This window comes from Varanus komodoensis, unplaced genomic scaffold (genome assembly GCF_004798865.1).
Source record: "Varanus komodoensis strain SLA01 unplaced genomic scaffold, ASM479886v1 scaffold95, whole genome shotgun sequence".
NCBI lineage: Eukaryota > Metazoa > Chordata > Lepidosauria > Squamata > Varanidae > Varanus > Varanus komodoensis.
Window position 1 is genome coordinate 112,175 of NW_025336658.1, and position 19,149 is coordinate 131,323.

Below are 19,149 nucleotides of genomic sequence, written 5' to 3' on the forward strand. Positions count from 1 at the left end.
TGGCCTTAGTACAGCACGGCAGTCATGGCCTGCAGTTCAGCACACCCTGCTGGGTCAGACCAAGGGTCCATGTAGCCCAGCGTTCGGTCCACACCGTGGCCGGTGCGCTGCCCCCAGGATCCCACAAGCAGGGCTGCGTGCAGCAGGGGCGGAAAGCGACAGCACCCTCCAGAACATGTTCCCCAGCCACCGGTGTCACAAGCACACTGACTCTGGCACTGGGGTAGCACGCAGTCTCCAGGACTAGTAGCTACTCCTCTATCACGTCTCCCCTTATTCCCCGTTTTTCTAAGCTAAACAAACCTGGCTGCTATAGCCTTTCGTCTAGTGAAGTTCCTTGAGGCCCTTGATCAGTTTAGTTGTCCCTTTCTTTTTAGTTTTACAATACTTTTTTTTTTTACATACAGTGACAAGAACTAGGCACAGTGCTCCGAATGTGGTCCACACCATAGATTTAGGGAACACTTTTATCTATGTTCTTTTCCTAATTATGCTTAATATGGAGGGTTTTTTCTTTTCCTTTTTTTCACAGCAGCTTTTCCTTTTTTTCACAGCTTTTTTTCACCTGGCTTTGACCACAATGACCACTTGCTTAGATACCATCAGCTTATCTTTGATTTTAGGGTTTTTGCCTCAGGTTTGATCATTTAACACTTACATCAAATCACAATGCCATTTTATTGCCCATTCCCATTGCTTTGAGAGATCCCTTGGGAGTGTTTCACTAACCCCCTTTCTAGCCATCTAAATAATTTCATGGCATCAACAGCAAACTTGGCCACTTCACTCCTGACTCCCAATCCCAGATCAATTATGAATAAGTTGAAAAGCATGGGTCCCAATAGGGAACCCTGTGGGACCCTCACTGGTTACATCCCTCCATTGGAAGGAGTTACCATTTATTCCTAAGCTCTGCTTTCCATTCTTTAACCAGTTAAAGATCTTTTGGTCTTGGTGGAACCTTTCCTAACATGTGATATTTATATTATTGGAGCTGCTATCATTGCGGACTAATCACCAAGTATTTTGAAGGGATTCAAGCCTCGTGACTTCTTTTCACAAGCCTTGCAACTTCCTTTTTACAATTTCCCTCAGTTTAGAGAAGTTTCCCCTTTTGAAGTAAAATGTGACAAGTTGGACCTCTGTGGCAGTCTTCCACTTAAAAAATATATATCAAATGTGTTAGTCTTGTAGTCTGTTTCCAGGCGGTTCAACAACATTTATGTCTTGTATTGGCTCCTGGGCAATCCCACTTAGATCAAGACCAGTGTCGCTTCCCCTCCCCTCTGAAGTACATTGTGTGTTAAGTTTTTGCAAGATCTTTAGGAAATGAAACCAAGAACATTTACTCCTGCCGATGACAAATGCTGCTATAAGTACTGTGGAGTACGTTCAGGCAACTGCCCCATGTAAGTGTATCTTAAAGAAGAGAGGAATGAGTTATACAATGAGCCACCACTCCTATTCTTGACCCCACACCCCATCTGTATAAATGATGGGTCACCATCACAGGCCAAACCTCCTAAGAGTGGATTCTGTCAGAATTACCAGCTGAATAGTTTGCCCTTCGCTGTTTTCTCCAGAGGCCTTGTGGGGATGAAAACTGAGATTAGGTGGTTGCTGGTGGAATGGTTGTGGTGAGAGGAAGCAGAGCACCGTGGAAGCCATGGAAATATGCGAGGTGCACGCTGGAGGAGCTCTGCCATTCTGCCTGAGCTTAAACTCCATGAAAGCATTTGAGTTCAGAATAAGGCAGTTTCACCCTTTTGAGCCTCAGCGCCAAATTATACTTTGGAGAGGCTCTCATGGAGAAGGGAGGGCAAGAGACGAGGGATTGAGTTTACCAAAACAACCAACATTGCCTAGAAGCTCTCGCTGCCAACCACTGAGCCTCAGGAGAGGCAGTTCAACCTTTTATAAACACCTGATGTTTGAAGGAAGGAGGTAAAGGCCAGGTGAAGGGTACATGGTCCTCTGTGGAAGCCAAAAGGCCTGACTGGGACCCCAGGTGGGCCAGTCTCTTGGGGCATAAGGGTTTACATTCTGGGCCTTGAAAGCTGCTGTTTAAATGAAATCTGAAATCTGCCACCATAAGCAGGAAGCATTTCTGTGTAGTTTGCATGGCTACCTCAGTGGGGAACCTCTGCTCACTCTCGCTGCTTCATTTCAATGCATCCAAGACCCTCTGTGATCAAACTATCCAAGAGTTAGAATTCACTCCATGGTCATCTGACTTGCCTTGCCACAAGGTTAAAATTCTGAAACTCCTCCAACACACATGAAATCTGGCAGGGAAGTGTAGGACAACTGTCCTCTACAGATGTCGCTGCATTGACAAGGTATTTCACCCAACTATCAAGTAACAGCATTACAAGACCACAAGCGTGCTAAAGTAGCCCAGAGGAAACAGGACTAATTTAGTGCTAGGAGGCTGCTGCCAGGGTCTGGGATATCCCGGGGTAGAGCCAACGAAAGCCAAGGGGCACACTGCTGTTGCAGCTCAAGGCTTACCTGGCATCAGTTCCAATATCTGTTAGCGGATGAAACACTTTCCTTGTTTCCCTTTCCACCAGCTTTTATCCATGTTTCATGCTTCTTTTATCTACCTATTTCTTCTTTCATTTTTGATACGGGTTTATTCTGTTTGTTTTATCTGCACATTGGTCTAGTTATAATTTTACTGAAAAGTAGCAAAGCAATTCTCAAAGTAACTCTGGTGAAGCTCAGAGCCTTAATACTTATCCCTGACATCCCACAACTCTTTGATGCTAGTGCTTCAGGTGAGATCCAGGTAAGCTTTTGGAATGCAGGGAGGTCCAGCACTGTGAACAGCCTGGACAGGAGGCCACCTGGGAACAATATTTAAGAAGCTTTGACCTAGAGAGCAAGAACAGGGTAAGCAGGTGAAATCAAAGCCTAAAATAATGCAGGAACATAGGAGACAGCCATATCAAGGCAGCTCAGTATTTTCTAAACTGACTGATAGCTGTACCCAAACAAAAACCAGTTCTTTTATCATGACATAGTAGACTGAAAACCCCCAAACCACTTAAGTTAATAGGCCTTTTCTTAGTCAAAAGGCCATTCTTTTTCCGAGAGGAAGACAATATGAAGCACTGGCATTCTAGCACTGATTTTCAGTTTCACAAAAACACATGGTAAGAAATGCAGCAGTGAGCACGTGGTTGACCCAGTTTCAAAACAGCAGTCTATGTGGAATAAGCACATCATGGAGTCTTCAGGAGCAAAATCTATAGCGCCTCATGAATATTTGTTACAGGTTTCTGAAAAGGAGCTCTTCATGTCTCACAGGAATAATGCCCTGAAACACACACAAATCTGGTTTGTGACCAGTACAGGTAACCTTCCAGAAACTTGAGCGGTTTGGTTTTAACTTACTGCCCGCAGGTTTTCTTACTGCCCTTAAAATGCTAATCCTGCGTTAAGAATCCTGCTGCAACGGCATGGCTCGTTTTCCAAGTAATGGTACAGTTTTAAATTAGATCTATTAATAACTGAAAGAGCCCTTTCAGTTGCCATGCACACTGCCACACTGACTGTAAGGGGACTGAGAGTGCCAAGAAATTGCCTACCAGAAAACACTCCTGGAAGCAAATTGGGGGAAAAGAGTGACAGTTGGATTTCAGACTGAGCACATCAGTGACAGAAGCAAAGCAGTGAGCAGTGAAGTAGGAGCACTCAGGAGAATGGGCACCTCACAGAGCTTCAGCCGTGCAGCACTGTTCACACTTCCAGGTTAAAGGTGCTTGCACGGCAATTGTGTCAACCTTGCCTGGGGAACGGTGTGGCGGCAGATCTGGCCCTTTGTGCTTCAAGTGTGTGTCTTGCATGACGCAGGAACAGCCTTTCGGAAAGAAGGTGTTCGCAGGTTTCTGAATGGAGTCCCACTCAGTGCTGCAAACCTTCCAGGAATTGCGCTGTTCATCATTAATGTGAAATAAAGACTCAAGCCAGGCAAAAAGAATCCAGAGATTCTGTTTGAAGGGCCTCTCAGTTTTCTGTGTCTTCCCAACGGGAATGCCAAGAAGGGAGTCAGCTAAATTAATAGCAATTATTGGGGGATAAAACTGCTCAGTTGGGGAGCAGTTTGTCTGGGCGTTTCCATGCTATTCACCAGGCAAGCCGCGGTCCCTGGAAAGGCTTTTACTGCCGCACTGGAACAGTGACATGTTGACTCTTACTTCCCTTTGACACCCTGAAAAATCTTCTCCACGTGTTGGTTGCTCTTTTGAAGCTCTGCAGTAGGGAAGCTGGCCTGTTGTGATCCTTTACCTTTCTCTACACCAAGTAGTTTCCATTGTTATCAAGGCATGAATTTGTCCTCTCTATTGGAGAAAAAATCTAAGCAATATGGGAGGAGACAGAAGCAGGGATGTTGTTGGAGGAAAAAAAAGGATTTAAAAATTATACTTACAACACAGGAATGACTGAAGTTTATACAGCAGGAGAGAGAAAATACTATATTTGAAATGTACAATGCAGTAAGCACTGGCTCTATTTATGGCTAAATTAGGTATGATATACGATTCATCCTTCAAGATATGTTTCTCAGTTCTTACAAGGAAGAACTTGGAGCTTTCCATGGCTCAAGCAACAAGCAGTTTCTATAAAACACCCTGTATGTTGATGCTGAACAACGTTTCAGGGAGGCTGTGGCAGAAAGAGTATGTCTAAATTAATAGAACAGCACTCTGACCAGTTGCCAAACATAAGCAGTTGTTCTGTCAAGTAAGGAATGCTCCAGCAGCCAGCCAGCCTTATGCTTCAGCTTGCTAAGATCAGATTAAAGTACACTATTAAATCAACACTTCATTTTAAATACTGGATAGTGGGATTAAGATCATCCACATTTTATGCTAGGGAACAATGACTGATACACCAGCTCCAGTAGTTCTTCCCCTCTCCTTTCTAGGGTGGGGGGGAAAGGAAAGTAGCAAAAATGCCAGCTGGAAAAACAGAACCACAAAACCAACTTTCTTGGAAAAAAAACCCATGCAAGAGTTGTGCTCTTGAGCCATTCACCCACTTCAGCCGTTGCTTTTGATGAAAGCTGCCACTTTGTGATCTGGTCACACTGGGCGCTATCTCAACTTGTAGATGCTTAACCAAGGATATTCACCAAAACGCAAAGGAACATCAGCTAATGGACAACACTAGAAGCAGCTGTTGCGATTTCCCTGGTTTGGTTTGTCATGCAGCACAATTAGGTTCTGCCTAGGAACAGTCTTGTGCCTTGACCTTCTCTCTGCTGTGCCCCCTACCTGTCTCGGCCACTCTTGCCCAGACTTCCAAGTAGTGCGAGATGCGTGTGAAGGCAAGTCAGAAAATACTAAGTATGAATGGGAAGGTTCTCCGATCGTCTGCTATATTCTACAGTCCATTTTCTGGACTGTTGCAGGCAAAGCAACATCCCAGCCTGGCGGAGGGTCTCAGGTACCTTAAAAGGGTTTCTGTGAAGGTTACTGAAATTGTATGTGAACAATGGGATGCACTCAACAGCCAAGAACAGTCTTGCATGTTTGAGATGCTAATTTTAATTTTCTGTGACAGCTGCTGAATAATGCTGAGAAGCATCGCTCGGGGGCATGGGGCCCCAGCACTCCGAGTCCCTCAACAATAACTGAGCGATGCCAGCAGGATCCTTACTCCTACAGCTGTTCTGCCCCATCCTTCCTCCGAGGGCCAGAACTGTTGTTAATCATTAGCCACAGTTAACTCTGAATCAGAATCGAATGATCAGGCCAGCTTCCAATGCCGCTGCACTCCCCCAACCCTCTTCAGCAAGAGCACCAAGCACTAGTTAGGTGCTCTTTAAGATCCAGTCGCAGATATGAAGCACTTCTAACAAGAAGCCTTCTGAGACAAACACCTTTTGTCTAGTAAATGATGAGCCTAGGGGCTGCCTAGCTTCTGGCACTATTTCCGAAAACAGTTTCCCCTCTTCACATGCATTAAACACCGTCCTTGGCACCAGGCGAGCCACTAATCCCTAATCCCAAGCACTTTTTGCTAGAAAAACTTTGAGTCATTTCCTTTCTACTTCCTCTTGTATCCTGTCTGTAGCCTCTCCATCAGATAAGTAACTGGTGAAGCGGTGACAGAGAAAGAAAGGTAGAGAGGGCATGAGAAAAGGGCAGCTAGGAAACTAACTGGTATCACTGGAAGGCAAGGGTCCCCAGCAGTGCTGAAAGATGGGATTCTTTAATGTCTTAGAAAACATTGTTACGTAGGTTCTCTTTCATGGTCTTAGTCAAAGTGACATAGATTTATCTACGCTCTGTGGAGGGCAGGTATCTTTTTCTGTAATCGTGCATAGTGCCTCATAACCTTGTCATCTGTGGGTCTGCTTCAGGAAATGAAGCTGCTTTGAGTTCATCGCATGGGTAGCTGGTCTGTATTATTAATATGGAAGAGCGAGCATGCATAATTTAGCATCTTGCAGGAAGAAAACTGACCCCTCCGTCTTGCCCCAGCCCTTTTCTTGTTCTAGGTGCAGTTGCCTTTTTCCCCTTCCATGGCCGTGTGTAGAAAACTGGGCAAGACTGCTGTAGTCAGCTGTGTGAAAAGGAGTGGGTGAAATTATGGTCTTCAGAGAGTATATCCTACAGCTGCAGAATTCAACCATGCAAGCTTGGCAGCTAAAATAAAAGCACCAGCTGAGCCAAGAAGGGCTTTGGATATGTTTGACTGTCTTCCCTCCAAAAACCTAAGGATGCAGATATACAACAACAGACAAAAAAAGAATCAACTAGGAGGCCCAAGGGAGAAAGGGAATTGGATAAAACAAACTTTTAAAAAGTTTCCAGAGGTACTATAGCAATGGTCACATGACTTTTCTTGCCCAGTATCTCCGCTAGAATTTGCAGCTGTTTGAGAATTTCCTCAGAACTATCTAACACTTCACTCAAGAGCCTTTTTTAGCCTGGTGCCTTCCAGATGTTTCAGTCTAAAATGGGAAAAGCAAGTTGCCTGGTGCCAACAGCCATGTGGGCTGGGGATGATGGAAGCTGCCCTGAGTTGGGAAGGACTTGAGTTCTAAAGCAAGCTTTCCTCTAGGAGGAAAAGGACAGGGGAGCCCCATGCCTTGCAGCACCTTCATGATTGCAGAGAAGTTGGAAGCAGCATGCCACTTGGCCGTTCTGAGGCGAGAAAGCAAGAATGTTCCCAGATATACACAGTAGGGCCGCTTTAGCAGTCCTGGAACATGCGTTCTCAATCTCTGTTCTGCTCAGAGGAGCACCTTGACCCAAGTACAACCAAAGGCTCATCCAGCACTGCAGAGTCTCCCCAGGTTCTTTCTAGTGTCTCAGGCTTAGAACACCAGATAAAACTACCTGGGGTCTTTTACCTGAAAAGAGCAGGGGAACTCCCTCTCCATGCAAAGAATGTGACACCCAGAGAAGCTATCAATTTGGTGGGGTGCAGAATGATACCACGAGCACAGAATTCCAAAAAGCAAGCTTTTAGTTCTGATGCCAGTGAAGATGTGCTTGAACATGTATCCAGTGTCATAGACAAGGAAGGTGCCTATCACTGAATTATAAAAAATGCCTATTATGCAAAAATACCCAGAATTATGCACAATAAGAATGGCATATACATGCATAATTGATCCAGGTCACAATCCAACATTTCTTGACACAGGATACAGATGGCCTAGATACAGAATGTTAACCTTTACCGTGAGGTTATCTCACCCTGGCCTAGATCCGCCTTCAGTTTCAGGTGCAGCAGCACTGCTTATTCCAGGGAAGACCAGGCCCATAATGATCGACAGCCGTGCAGTATTCCTGCAAGGATATGCCCATGCCCACCGCCAGCCATATGGGCTAGCATTAATCTCCCTTGCTACCCTTAAGTCAGTTGCTGGATCTTCGCCACATACAGTAAAAAATAAACCGGGGAAGAAGACTTTGGCAAGCGGGGTGCTAATATAGCTTTCCCCTCAAGGATTCTTAAGTCCATGGCTGCTCTGCAGTACTAACCATCCCTTGCCGTTGTGCATGCTCCCTTCGCTGGGAAAAAACAGTCCACAAGGGATGCGGAATGCACGGCCCTCCGGATGCTGCACTACAGCTCTTATCATCCTTCACCACTGGCTAGGGCTGATGGGCACTGCAGTCCAACCGTGGGCCTCACATTCTCCATCGCTGCAGTCAACGCTCAAGTAGTGTCAGCAGCCCCTTTTTGTCCCGCGGAGAGAACGAGCACAGCATACATCTTCGTGTATGTTCAGATTGCTTAGAGCTCAATGTTTATCATTACGGGCTTATATTTTTAGCCATGGCTTGCCTTTTAATCTCTTGACGTAGAACCTCACATGGCACCAAATGCTGACAGCAGATATATCAGGTTGGCTCCAAGCAGTTCAGGAGCTATTTATGCAGCTGTAAGCCAGCTAATCATCAAGCCTTCTATTAACATCCTAGGATATGCAAAGGCTGACATATCGCCACTCAAAGAGGATGTGCAAGTAACAGGTCGGATACCATGCGACTATAGGTGGCGTCTATATTTTTACCCTGTAATAAGATAACAGACCAACAGGTGTTACCTCCTGTCAGGAAGGGACTGTCCCTGTCTGCATAGTGACTTCTCAGCAGACGAAACACCTGCACAATAGAAACCTGCATAGCCTCTTCACCAAGAGGAGCTGATCAAGAGCTCTTATGCTTGCGCTGCCTGCTTCTCATTCCAAGAGCCAACATGGAACGTACAGGGCCTATTGCATCAGACCTAATTCCCATCTGATCTGTTTCCCACAGTGGCCAGCCAGGCTTTAAAGGCCTAGAAGCAGCCAGCGACCTGTTCATGCACCACCATGAGGTATCCACTGCCTCTAAACTCAAAGGTTCCATTTCATTTTCATAGCTAATCGGAAAACCATGATCTCCATGCGCCAAGTTAGTTCCCTTTCCCTAAACATTCCAAAAATGTTGCCTGGGTTGACTGTATTGCTGTAATCTTCTTATTTAAAGTGTTCATATCTATTTTTACTTCATTAAATTCTAGAATGAATTACGCTAAGAATTAAAAAACTATCACACACACACACACATGCATGTATCTCAAAGCCAGAGTAAAAGTAGCAGATAAGCTTCTAACACTGCTAAAAAGATTTTAACCTAGCACTGAAGGGAGAGCAGTACAGCCTTTCTTAGGGACATCGTTTCATAACTGGGTTTTTTGCTCCCTGTTGACATCCAGCTAACCTCAAACGATGCAGGCACAGGGAGCAAAGTTTCAGGAGATGATCTTAAAAGTGTGGCTTGGTCAACATAGGAGTAAATCATTAATGGAGGCCAAATTGAAGCCAAACTTTCTTTTTACATTTGAAGCAATTAACAGTCCTCGTGTTCACCACAGAGTAAGTTTCATACAGGAAAAAATGGTGACATCTGCAAATGTTAATGTTGTGTGCAAAACTGTAGCTAGAGCTGGAAAGGTGAAAGCAAAACAGATCTTTTGGCTTTGTAGTTTGGGGTTCGACCAGACCGGGGCTGAAGATGTAACATGGAGATGAGGAGCAGTTTGGGAGAGCGTTATGCAGGGCTGCGGGTGCATGGGCGGCGTTGACGGGGCTGCCAGAAGGCGAAGCCACGCATTTGCCCGGAGAGGCCAGTGGGAAAGGGCTGCCTGGCTGGCGTGCTGCATGAACCAGTGTGTGGGTGGCTGATTGCAAAATGCTGCCTAGAGCAAAGTGCTTCTCTAATGCTGCCAGCAACTGACTCAACTGAGTGCTGACATACTGGGGGGGGGGGGGAGAGGGAGGAATCAGGGGCACGAGTTGCAGAGTTCTGCAGCTACAGCCAGAGTGCCGACGCAGAAGCCGCAGGAAGCAGAGCGACAGATGAAACTACCTTACACAGACTCGTGCCGTTTGTTCAGCTAGCCCACTGCTATGCTCTCTAACAGGGCGTGGGAGTCCTAGTTTAGTGCTATAAAACAAGGGCAGAGTTCCAGAGGTGAGCTGGGGTGCAACGCCTTGCTTCTTCCAGGGCTCTCTCTTGAACACACGAATTCTCAAACCACGCAGTAAAGCTCAGGAGCGGGACAGAGGCAGGTCTGAAAAAAACATCGGCCAAATCCACAATTCTGTGCCTGGAGACGGCCCTCAGAGCCCCGCTCTGTCAAGATATGGGAAGCCTCTGAACAAGGAACGGAGCTCAGATTTGCTGGGATACCCTGACAAAAGCTGTTCCACCAGTAACGGGAGAACCCTGGAGGGCATCTCTGCCATGCAGAAAGCAAGGCCTAGCCCTCAACTCCTGACAGAAGGGATAATGGGGGCGGGGGTGGGGGGCAGATGCTGAGAGGACTGTTTGCCAATCCCCAGCTATATGTAGGCAACCTCAAGCCCTCTAGAGCTCTTGGACTACCACTCCCCTAATCCCCGACTATTGGCCTTGCTGGCTCAGGCTGATGAAAGCCGTAATAAAACACATTGGGTGGGGACCAGGCTGCTTACCTTGCTCTAGGGACAACTAAGGAACACCTGGGCATTGAACCCAAACAGCCTTCAACTTTAATCCAGGGAAAAAACCCAAGAACGGTGTCTGGCTTCTGAGGACTGGTAGGTATCACCTTGAGCCCCTGCTGAGCAAGAGCCATAGAAGAAGAGAGCTGCTGAAAACTGGAATGGTTTGGGGATGCTTGGTTTTGATTACAAGGAGAGGAGGGGGGGAGGGTCGAAATGTCTATGCTAAGGTCGTGTCGCTGGCATTAAGGACTTTAAGCTAAAGATGCTGCCATTTTTATTATCTGGGTTCCAAGCCCTTTTGTCCCACCTTTTGCTGAACTGTGGCCCCTGGAAAGCTTCCTCTGGTTGAAAGATTTCAGCATTTGCTCTGATAACAAGTCAAGAAAATCCAGGCATCTCTGATAAAAAAAAAAAAAAACAGCTTTTGAGGTCTCTTGAGAGGTTTAGCAACTCCCATGACCCTTGCACCACCAGGAACAATACATGTTTCAGGGGAAGCCCCTTTTCAGTATTCTGATCTTACTGTCTCTGCTGAGAAGAGGTTTGTAAATGTTCTTCTCAGAGACAGGTCTGCTAGTCTGGTCCTTCACGCCACACGGGGCTCCAGCAAAATGATAGGGAGCAAGCAGGACCCAGTAACTTGAGAGTTCACATTGGTGCAGAAGGCCAGTAATCAATAAAAAAATTAATATTTAATAGTTTTTAAATTTAGTCACTCTGTTTTGTGATTTATTGTTTTGTTCTGTTTTATTATTTATTGAAATTATTGTTTTAATTGTCTTTTTAAATATTGTATGCCATCCTGAGATCATGTATAATAGGACGGCATACCAAAGCTTTTAATCAACAAAATGAATGAATGAATGAATGAAGCTCTGTGACTGAGTGACTCCTTTTCTCCTACTGAGTTATAATCGCCCAGTTACCCTGTACCAGAAAACTGAGCAGAGCATTGCAAATTAAAACCAATTTTTGCAAGACTGACTTTCAAGTGGAGGGAAAGGTCTCTGAAGTTTTGCTCCCTCCTTTAGCCCGGTGGGAACAAAGTGTTGTGGCTGATGGTTGTGCAGTGCTGGCCATGCTCATGCGCTGTAGTGCCACTCGAGCCAGTTTTCCATAACGAGATCACATTTCAGTTAACGACTTTCTTGTATCTTATTTTGTCTTCAGAAACAGGTTGTTTCTGTTTTCACTGCACTCGCTGCCATCATGTGCGACTGAAACACATACTGTGGCTATAGGTAAAGCAGCTTGACGGGAGAGAACAGAGGGAGATTTCGGGCAGCTCTTTTTGGCAGGCGAGAGGCATGGCCAGATGCAGGGATGGTATCGCTTACACACCAGTTCAGAACACCTCGGCGCTCACTCCAGTTCATTGGAACAAGGGCAAAAACGGGGCAGGAAGAGCCAAAGAGCATCTGCAAAGGCAGTTCAACACACTGTTGTACACAACATTAGCATGCAAGCGGACTGCATAGAGCGCCATGGTGCAACCAGTCTTGCCTGTGCTGGAGCTTTTTCACTCTTAAGCAGCTGTTTCCTCCTGTGACAATGAAACTGCAGGGCTAAGCTAACAAGTGTGGATCTACCTACCTAATGCTGCTCCACCTGCATGCAAACCCTTACTACTCGTCTGCATGCATCAACTAGACGTCCCATGGGCCAGGAAGCTTTCCCAGAGCCCTGCCCCTTTTTTGCCAACCTGTGCCACTATTACACCAGTTACAAGGGCGCCTTCTCTTGAATAAACTGCGCGTATGCCATGTGTACTTGTAGAGTACACGCGTATACCCCAAAGGAGCAATGCTGCAAGATAGTCTTCATAACCAAAACTCGGTGAAGTGAGAAAGTTAGTCTGGGGCAATAACATTTCAGAGTCTAACAAGGGACTCACAACTGAATATTGCTCCATACAACAAAATCACCATGCACACAGGAGGAGGAATGCCAGAGAGAATTCTTCCATCCCAGTTTTTTCTCTAACTTACTATGGTTGTTTGATCCATTGGGGTGGGGGTCAGAGTATTCAGGCATGAACTCCTGTCTACAAATATGAAATATTCCAGCCCAGACACACCTCAGTGAGAGAACTTGGAGGAAAACGAACATACCAAGAGTGCCAGAACCTTGGCTTCCATGCACGTATACAGCCTGCATAGTTATACACTGATCTTGCATGTTGAGCCGCCTTGGCTAAGCGGAAAGGCAGGGGCCTGCAGCTGGAGGGGTGGCCTCAGTGGAAGAAGAACGGGGTTGGACTCAATGGCCTTCCAGACCCCTTCCAGCTCTACTATGATTGCATTCTATATATTTTCCACTTTGGGAAACTGATACACGCAAACCAAAGAGGTAACATAAGCCCCAGACTAGAATCTGTTGCCTGATACTTTAGTTCTGCTCCGTTCCTTATATTCAAAGCACATGCTTTATGTGTGTTCCATGGGCTTTTAAAACGCTCATTGTGTCACCCAAATCTGGTGACAGCACGCAATGCCCCTGTGTGTCCGCTTCTTCTGAGGACAGGTAGTGGCTTCTGCAGCTTTTTTAGAGAAGGCGGAAAGCAGTCCAGCAATGGCATTGATCAGAGCTGCTCTTTCCTGTGCCACCAGAATAAAAGGGGACTTCCTTGTCCTCATAAAACGAATACTTCAAAAATACCTGATGAATAATCAACCTATCCACAAATGCCCATCCCTAAGACGGACCTTTTCCCCCAGACTTTACTGCTCCAGGTCCCTGAGAAGGCCTTAACCCTAACCTTGAGTGGGCGTGAACCGTGGCCCATCAAGAGGCAGACATAAGTTCTGCTAGCACTGATGTTCTAGTCGCTCCATCCCAGTCTGGGCCTCTATAACCCTTATTTTTGTTTTGTTTTTTGAAACTGTTGAAAATATTTAATGCAGTTTTTGGACTGGGAAGTACACATGTTTAATGGCTAGGGAGTAAATGGAGGAGAATGCTGCACGAATTTAAGTGCTGTGATGTAAACTGAGGGGAAATTTCTGCAGCTGCAGAAAGGGAATCATTGCTTACTCTGCTTTGCATCTGCCGCTGACAGCCAAAACATACAAGAAAATCGACCAGGCAAAATTACACATAGCAGGCAGCCTTAAGAATGAACTTGCAAAAACAAGCCAAAACAACTGAAAGGCTATGAAAATATTTGTATAATTTCCTGGGAGTTTTTTTTTAAGGGTGCTGAACCAGTGACGGTCATTCCAAAATGCTGCTTGGGCACTGGTGGAGGGGCTCTCATTGGGCGCAAGAAGGACAACATTGACAAGGATGGCAGGGGGTTTTGCCCCTCTTGCTAAGTAGCTTGCGAACCAGCGCCCAGAGACACACAGGAGCTGGTCTCCTAGGGGCGGCAACAATCCAATGTGGATTGAACCACCCCTAGAATAAGCCACGGTTCCTCAGGTGGGCTCGCTGTGAAAATATCCTCTGTGAAGTGGTGTGTGCGAAGTGGTCTGCGTTTGGACAATGTGGCAATCTACCTGTGATGTGTCATGCGTTGTGCAAACCAGGTCACAGAACACAGCCCTCTGAAAGCTTCAGCAACTTGACTTTTACTGTCATGACTGGAGAGATAAAAATGGAGAATAAGCAAGCACACGGTTGTGATGGGGGTGGGGGAGAAAAACCGCTGGGGGTTTGAGCACATCACCCTTGACCGGAGCAGCATGATGCAATGGAGAGTATTTCCCTAGTCAGCAAGATGTACCGAGATCACAGGATTTGGCTCCTCAGCCTGGAATGTGGGATTATTTCAACCGTCATCTGAGTATGACAGGTATTATCTTCTAGAGTTCAAAATGCCAGATTCAACCTCATTTAACTGTTCACTCACAGCAGCTAGCCTTGGCACATAAGCAATCAGAAAGCCACACACGACAAATGTTGCAGCGTTAGGTTGGTCGGCAGCCCCTTCATTCTTGAACCACTGCCTGGTTTTGCCAACAGACCTCAATTTACATCTTAAGCTTGAAAACCTCGTATGGACAAACGTCGCATCTGCAAGACCGGCTCAAAAGCAATGCATCTGTTTACAAAAATGAACTTTGGAAGGAACAGGTTGGCAGTTCAGAACACAATGTATCCGTTCATGTAAATAATGCCTCATTTTACCAGTGTAACAATGACTCATTCAGGAGCATTAGAAAGCCATTCTGCATTAAATGGAAGTGCCGCATTTTCAAGATATTTTCCAGAATAAATGTTAGTTTTGCAGTAGGGCCAGCCAGGATGCAAAGTTTGCTTAAGATGCAAATTTCACTTTTGCAAACAGAAGTGAGAATGAGAGAACCATGTTGAAATATCCCCTTCAAAGTAACAACTCAGCACTCAGCCTGAGATCAGTGCCTCCTGAAGAGGCCTGTAAATTAACAGGCATCATATGATTTGTTAATGCAATTTTTTGTCTTATCAGTCCATCTGGATGGGACCTAAAGACAGAATAGCAAGTGATGTCTGGCATCTGAGAAGAAAACAGGAACCAATACGCCCTTTTTAAAAAAGAAAGCACAACACAAACACGCTCATCTGGCAGCCTTCATCCTCCGAAAAACTTGAAAGCAATATGAATTTCACGCATCTATAATAAGCAGTCTTCCAACCCGTGGCATATTTCTGTTCGGGCCTTGCTGAATAACTAGCTCCCAACCTCACCATCCAATGGTTTTGCTCCTTGAATAAATTTGGCTTCTCTAAAATGAACACACCAGAACAATGGAGTAACCCGGACCACTGCAGGATGAAAAAGACTCAGCAACGCACTTGTCCACAGACCCATCAAATGTCTTCAACCAGACATTTCTACTCCACACATCGTCAAGGGCAGGACCTCCCACCAATGCTTTTGCACACTGCGAGCCTGTAGAAGGCAACTCTTTAGCATATGTACAGCACACATCATCTTGAGGAGTTTTCTGCTGCCCCCTTCTGCCTGGGGTACGGGGACTGGGCAACCCTTTCCAGCTTCCACCCGTTACTCTGCAGTCCTACCCGGAACGCCTGCTGTACACCAGGCATCAGCATGATACAGCCTGCCCCAACTGCATTTGGCAGCCTGGTAGGAACTACGAGCTAAGCCAGCTCCCCTGTGCTTGCCGTTTCATTTTCCAACTGCCCGCTGCTAGTTCTAGGGCTGCCAATATGAGAGAATTAATAACAATTGGTACAGACATTTCAATACTGCCCTACACTCCCCTCCGCTCTCTTCCATTTAGAGGTAGGCCATGAGCAGAGGCAGAGCTGCAATCCTTCTGTTCTTTCTTCCCTGACCCATCTTCCTCTTAAGGAAAGGGCAGGGTGGGACCAAGCCAGAATGTTTTTTCTTCCTCCAATTCATATGAATTCTGGGAGCAGGGAGCGAAATTTCTCGAATCGAAAGTTGGTGCTGAGATAGCCATCGCTTCAATAGATACCATGCAGCTTATTACTGGGACATTAAGCCGCAAGAAACTATTTGTCCGCAGAGCAGGCTGGAAGCGGGCATGTGGACTGCTGAATCATTCATCTGGGACTATCCCAGCCAACATCAAAACACTCCCATGACTGTTTAGCAATCAACACGAAGCGATGGTGCACGTATCTTCAGCCTCCTCTTTAAAAGAAAGGCAATGTCTTCCTTCTGCCAGTATAGAGACAAGAAATGAAGCAGCTGCAGGAACAGAAGTTCCCTTCCCCCTGCCTTGATGGCGCAACTTTCTTGCTGCTACAATCCAAATTACATGGGTGATTCAAGCACCGATGTTTTCAAGAGGGACAAGAGTGGTCACACTGCTCCTTCAGCACAAAGGACTGTTTTTGCAGTCTTCCCAATATCAGAGAACAAAAGAGGAGGGAAGCAGGACCAGCAGGGAATGTAACATGGTTCCCAAACCCCAGACGCTGTTTAGATTTGTCCTAGGTCTGTGGGGAACATGGTATCAAGATTGTCCAGCCCCAGAACAAGCAGAGAATAGCATGCCCAGAATCACATTGAGCTCATGTCAGGTGTGCAAGGCTTGTAGCAACCTCCCCCAACCTGTTGTCTTTACTTATATTCCATTTTCCCCGTTCTGGAACTCAGGGTGGCTACACGCAGTTCCCAGGTGGGCCCATCTCCAAGCTCAGGCCAGCCCTAGCTCTGCTTAACTGCCACATGGTGGACACCTTACGTGCCTTCAGACCACTGGGGTGTGTTGGGCAACAATTTCCATCATCCACGCGGAAATTGTAGCTCAACGCATTCCGAAAACATGAAGGTTGCACGAAAAGGGAAAAAGAGAAAGTAATGTGTCCAATGGCTAGTTTGAATTTAGAATTGGATTTTCAGACTGTGTCGTTAGCCCTTCCTGAACGTGGGGCATGGGGCAAAAAATAAAAAAAAAATAAAAGAAATGCTGAAGGCAAATGGAAACAATGAGTGCGAAAAAGATTGTGTTTTACCATTTTTCTTCTCCCCATTTCCATATTCTCCTTGTGCTATTTGATACTGATTTCCTGTAGAGTAATGCTCTCAGGTATTTTCTGCTGTAACATGTGGGCTGTATGGAAGAAATGTACCACAAAACATACTCGATCAGAGTTGTTGGGAAATTAACGGCCAGGGTGGTCCGCTGTAGCATGGCAGCGAGCAACTGAACCACAGCTTCCTGGAAATGAGCCCAGGAACCACTGGGAAAATACGTGCAGAAAAGCTCCACCAACTTGCATTGATGTTCAAACTTTCGTCCTGATACTTGGCACTTCAAGGTGGCAATGGACTTGTTTTGAAGTGTGTGTGTTTAATGAGCCAGCAGTGCCTACAACAGAAGCAGACCAGCTAAGAGGGAAAATATGCAGGGTCAGCAAAAGACCAGCGTCATAGTTGGCTGGAAGAGCAGCAGCATTCCCTTTGAAACAAAGACAGACAAGTTAGAGACACAGCTAAGGACTCAACCTCTTCCCTCCGCCGTCACTCAGTGCCACTTGATAGACTTTTTTTTTTTAATGTTTTTGCCCTGACCTTGTTTCTTCCCTGCCTTGGAATAGGGTCTTGCTTAATTTCCCAGTGAACTTCAGAGGCACACAGAGGGGCACTGCAGAGCGCAAGAGGTGAGGGATGACCCCCGCCAACCTCTTAAATTCAAGGAAGGAAACAGGAGCTCATCTTCCGCATGAGGCAGGGAAGGGATCCCACTGAGCCAGCAGTTCTGTTGACCTCGGTGTATGGACTCACCCAGCCAAGTTTACTGTTCAAAGGCACTGGGTCTGGTTGTTAGCACTTCATTAGAAAGCACTTCCATTTTTTGAAGTTTTGAAACAGAAAATCCATATGTAGACCTTTTAGATAACATAGAACCATGCCTTAATTTGCCAACCTTATCTTCCCTTTAAGAAAGCCCAAGTCCTTCTGCTTGGAACGAAATCTAAAGATATAATTCCAAACATGGTCATAGTTTTTCTTACTGTTAATGCAAGTCTGAGAGCCAGTCAGTGCAATGGTTAACGCTGGCCCAGGATCAAAGAGATCCGGGTTCTAGTCCCCGCAAAGAACACAGAGTTACTTTGGACCAGCCACAGACTTTCAGCTTAGCCTACCTCACAGGGAAGTTGTCGTGAGGATAAAATAGAAAGAAGGATTATGTAAGCTTCCTTGAATTTCTTGGAAGAAAAGGTTTTATTTATTTATTTATAACATTTTTATGCTGCACCCATCGCAGAAGCCTTGGGGTGGCTTACAAAGAGAATAAATAAACAAAGAATAGAATAACATTAAAAATTTGGAGTATCTCAGCCATAATTTAAAACCACTAAATAAAACAACTGATTAACAATTAAAATATCGTTTAAATAAAAAGGTCTTGGCCTGGAGCCGTAAAACAAATAACAATGGCGCCAGGTGGACCTCTCTGGGGAGCGCATTCCATGGGGGGGGGGCGCCACCGCAGTTGTCTATAAATATAAAAAAAATAGATAAAATGAATAAGCATCCATTTGCTGACAATGTCACATAGGTAGCTCAATCACTGAGCATCCCTGATTAGGGCTTTTCCCCAGAAAACTATCGAAAGGGCAAGCTGCAAAAATGACTTGGAACCAATCCAAGTGCACTGGGGAGTGTCAATGCACTCAGGTTTAAGGCAACCCAGTAGGGGAGGCCTCTTCAGGCTTATACAGCTGTGGATCGCTTCCCCATTTTGGCACAGTTCACTGCAAGACCAAGCTAACGTGTGCTTGAGCTTCAAGAACGGGCAATATCAAATCTGCTGTAGTCACAGCATCAAATACAGCATGGCTGTGGATCTCTGCCCCAAGGCAAGAGAGAGAGCCACAACCTCACAAAGTGTGTCAGTGCCTGGGGTTGCAAGATATGGGAACCCATCATGGGTGACAGACCATGGTTGGCTGCCACATTATGCTCACTGTGACTGTTCATGGGCAACAAGCCATTAGAAGGATCCATGGCTTGTTGGGGTTGCTGGACCCATGATGGGGTTGATCGCCTGGGTTCACACAAAATGTGGGTTGTGGGAAGCAAGAGTGGCAAAAAGCACTTGTTTCTTTTTGCTGAGCTAATCTAGGCCACTGTCAGTGCCAGCTGCCCCTCCAAAGCTGACACATCATGAAGCCTTTTATGCTTGCTACCACTTTATCTCCTCTTTTCCCCCAGAGATTGTAAA

At 45.9% G+C, this 19,149-nt stretch overlaps 1 protein-coding gene across 3 annotated transcripts in view; it reads right to left on the reverse strand.

Moving 5' to 3' along the window:
- The window catches only part of SLC45A4 (solute carrier family 45 member 4), a 98,760-nt gene that overhangs the window by 62,925 nt on the left and 16,686 nt on the right, over positions 1–19,149 (reverse strand). Inside the window, exon 1 of one of the 3 annotated variants that reach the window (XM_044418955.1) lies at positions 10,809–18,104. The exons of the other annotated variants lie outside the window; for them this stretch is intronic. The gene's annotated coding sequence lies outside the window, so the exon portion shown is untranslated. Of the gene's footprint in view, positions 1–10,808; positions 18,105–19,149 lie in introns of those variants that run through there. 3 annotated transcript variants of the gene reach the window in all.